Below are 4,447 nucleotides of genomic sequence, written 5' to 3' on the forward strand. Positions count from 1 at the left end.
CATCAGCACACAAAAACCAGGTGCTTTCTTACATGTCAATAATGAATATGTTGAGAAAGAAATCAGGAAAACAGTTCCATTCACACTAGCCTCAAAAGATCTTCAGAATTAATTTAACCAAAGAGATGAAAGACCTCCTCAAAGAAAAGTATGGAAGGCTGGAAAAAGTAAGAGAGAAGACACCAGAAAATGGATGCCGCAGTCTGGCTGGGCACAAAATAACCGAGCCACCACAAAAGGCTTGTAGATTCCAACAGTAACTCTTTTTTCCTGAACTCTCATTGGCACTCTACACGCATGTCCTGGGAAAATACACTCCCTCCACCAGGTTCTGGGTACCAATACTCTCAGAACCCCGTGAGAACTCCAGGGGAACTCAAGGAGTGGGCGCCTGAGGCAGCAGGATAAGCCCTATTCCCAGCAGGATCCACCCTTAACCTAGAGCCACCCTAATCCAGCAGGATCCACCCTAAACCTGGAGCCACCCTAATCCCTGAGCAGGGTCACCTTTCAACCAAAAATGCCATGCATCATTCTTACTTGGCTATGGCTCTCAGCAAATGGAAAGCCCTCCCATGTTCAGAGTTAGGAAAAATTAATATTGTTAAAATGGCCACATTACCAAGCAATCTACAGGAGTCAATGCAATACTCATCAAAATATAGTTCTGAGAAGAACTGGAAATAACAGTTCTACAATCTGTGTGGAAGAACAAGAGACTCAGAATAGCCAATGCAACTCAGATGCAGAATAACCAAAGCAGAGTAGAGCTGGAGGCATCACAATACTCAATATTGAAATACTGAAATCCTTCAGGATTTAGATAACACAGATCAATTTGTCTAATTATGAGCTTTTTGCATTGAACCTCCAAGGTCATATGAATGTCAATTATCAGTCTGTAGCCCTTCAGCTTGATCTATTTGATCCGCTGGCCTCCATGGTCATGTTTCTTCCTTCCAAGGTTCTGCATCAGGAACCTCCTATTTGAGACTGAATTGATAGCAATCTTAGGGACTGAGCAGGCACTCAATGGGCTCCAAGCAGGAGAGGGGAGTTCGATCTGTGTTCTTTAGTTATAACCCAGCAGAGATGCACCATACACTAGTGAATTCTGAAGTAGACATTGGATGGAGGAAGGTCCATTAGAAATGTTTCCTCCTCCTCAGGTCAAACATCACACTTTGACTAGCTAAACTGGACAGTCAGGAAACTAGCTGTGCAGGTTAAAAATCTAAGTCAGGAAAACAGTTGTAAAAGCTTGAAACTCTTTGTTACTGGGATAATAATCCAGAGCCCAGAGCCCATTTGTTTGCCTTCCCCTCCAGGATACTGGGAAAGGAGGAAAGACCAGAGAGAGCACAAGGCACTTTGTTTGCCTTTTCTCTCCCAGGACCCATTGTCCTCCCTCAGCCTGGGGGGTTGTCATTTCCCTTTTCTAGGGAAATGTTGTTTTCCATATTCTTCACTTATACATAGAATTAACCTTTTAAACACCCTGTTTCCACTGCTCATGTCTACCTAGAACCACCACCATGTTCCTTGGCATATAAATTTCCAATTATCCGTGCTGTATTCAGAATTGAGTCCAGTTCTATACTGAGGTCTCTACTCCCCTACTGCAATTGTCCTAAATAAAATTTGTTCTGGGGTAGGGGTATAGCTTAGTGGTAGAACACTTGCCTAGCATGTGCAACACATTGGTCCGATCCCTAGCATTGAAAAAAAAATTTTCTTTACTGCTTTGTAAGGGTGAAGCAGACCAGTTAGTCCCATCCAAAAGACCATTGCCACAGTTAAGCTTCTTTCCTTGTCAGAAAGAATTTTACCAAGGGTGTCAATAGGATATCAGCAAAAATTTCTGTGGTTTGTAGCTTCCTCTTTCTTATAAATGCCAGGTTTGCAGACAAAATTTGTGAAACCTCTGTCTAGCCTAAAAATGTGGGACAAAGAGTAACTGTTATGTACCCATCCGGTGACATGTAACCACCCCACTGAGTATAAGTCTAAAAGAATTTTCAGATTCAGGGTCCAAAGCTTTTTAGGCATTAGCCTCCTCTGGACTGCTGCAGCTAAAATAAACCTGATTTCTGGTGTCCAGCCACATCTGTCCTATATCAAGGAGACAGACAGATTTAGATGTAAGGTGTAAGGGGAAAAATAGATGAAGATGGTGGGAACACAAGGTTCAGAGAATAATTCTATAAAATGAGTTCACTGTACTGATTCTCCACATGCTTTCTTTGCTAAAAAGCAATCTGCCTTCAGCCCTACCTGGCCTCGGGGGACAGGAAAAACACATTCCTTGCTTTTTTTGGCTATACCTTTTGTTTCTTAATCTATTCTTTAGGTTTGGACAGGAGAGTCTGTTTTTTTACAGACATGACATCATAAATCAAGTTGGAGTAAACTATTATGAACTTAATAGTTTCATATACATTGTATAATATTTATCAAAACTACTGATAAAATGTCTTCACAAAGCAGATTCAAAACAGGACTTGATAAAAGCCACAAACTACAGCTAACATGGGAACCTTGGTGATTATTATTAACCAAGACAAGAATACCTTCTTTCTTATCTGACTTATAGTTAGGAGGCCCTGCACAAACAAGAAGAAAAATAAACGACTCATGAATATTATAATAACAAAAATGCACAGGAAATATTATTTATATTTAAGTCCAAAATAACGAACTTACAGATATTAAAGTTCAGCAAGGTTTCCAGACAGAAGGACCTAATTAAATACTTTTCAATAGCTTTCCTCTAGCAGAGCAATATCAATAAAACAATGAAAGGGAAAAGTAAAGACCTAAAGGACTGAATCAATGGAAAAGAGTTTATCGCACAGGTTGGTAGACTCAGAGTTTTAAGTATGATGGCCTGTGGACAGGGCTCTAGCAAGGGTATTAACGCATTTGATGAGCATGATACTCCCAGGCTTCCGTGAACCTGTGTGACAGGCTCTAACCTTAGCCCCGCCTCTAGGAACTTCCAGGGGTCTCGCTTGGCAACCAGGTCCCATCTTACACCCAACCTCTGGAATATTAAAAGCCACGACCCTTGATCTGGTCTCACCTGAGTCCACTGGGCCGGCCTAGCCTGGTCCCTCCCCAGCCTCGTCCACGGTTCTGGTTCTCTTTTTACCTACAAGCCCAGGGAAAATTAGCTCGTTCCACGCGCTGATGGATTGAGCCGTGGCCCGCCCAGCTCCCGAAGCCCCGCCCCTTACGCAGAGCGTTTCTCAGAATGGGGAGGGGGTAGCGGGAGGCAGAAGAACGCGTCTGCGCACGCGCGAGGTAGCTCACTGTGTGCTTGAGGCCGCCATGACACTTTAGGCTGCAGCTCGCGTGAGAGATATATTCTTGCCTCAGTCCTCATCCTATCCGTCCCAGCTCCCATCCCCGCGCCATCCAGGTATGGTCCGCGGGAGGCGGAAGGCTGGTTTCTTCTCTTCCGCCGCCGCATCCTATCCGTCCCGGCCCCGCGCCATCCAGGTATGGGTCGCGGGAGGCGGAAGGCTGGCTTCCGCTCGTTCGCCGTCCCCGGGCCCCCTTCAGCCGCGCGGCCCAGAGTCCGGTCGGCTCCGCCGGCGCCGAGCTCGTCCCGGTGACCGCATCGGGGATTCCGGGCTTCGCCAGCGGCGGGCGCGTCTCCTGCCGGCTGGAGCTGGAGAGCCCCGCGACCTCTCCCTGCGGAGAGCAGAAGCCTCGGCTGCGTCCGGGTCCCGGTCCGGAGCCTCGTGCGAGTCTGCTGGTCTGCGCACACCCAGCGTGGGGTGAGCTCGGCCCGCTGCCCCTGGGCCTCGCTCACTGTCTAGCGCGGGTCTGAGAGTTCCCCGGGGGCCTGGGGCATGTTTGACACATTGCATTCAGGTACACAAGAGGGAGCTGATTTTAAAATACTTTTGACCCGCCTCCGGGCAAGTGCATTTCATCCTTAATAAAGTGATACATTTTAGCCTGGCGGGGTGGTGTACGCCTGTAATCCCAGCTACTTGGGGCTGAGGTAGAACTTGATCCCAAGTTCAAGGGCAGCCTGAGCAATTTAAGCAGGCCCTATCTCTACACAAAAAATTAGAAGGACCAGGGGTGTACTTAAGTGGTAGAATGCCCCTGGGTTCAATCCCTAGTACTGCAAAATGCAGGGAGAAAGAAAAAAAAAAAATCTTGGTCACTTATTTATAGATTCTTTCAATTTTGCACAGAAAATGTGCCAGTTTGAATATTTTTCTCCTAAATCTTTGTGTTTTCCATTTTTTTGTTTCTAATTACTGCACTTGCCAGGACTCCCAGCTGAATGGAGATTAGCATATAATTTTCATTCTTGCCTTGTTCCTGATTTCAGAGAAAATTAATCAGTATTTCACTATTAAATAGAATTTAATAGTTTTTTAATGTATAAAATTTTTTAATGTATAAAATTTTTTAATGTATAATTTTT

This window comes from Marmota flaviventris, chromosome 1, assembly GCF_047511675.1.
Source record: "Marmota flaviventris isolate mMarFla1 chromosome 1, mMarFla1.hap1, whole genome shotgun sequence".
NCBI lineage: Eukaryota > Metazoa > Chordata > Mammalia > Rodentia > Sciuridae > Marmota > Marmota flaviventris.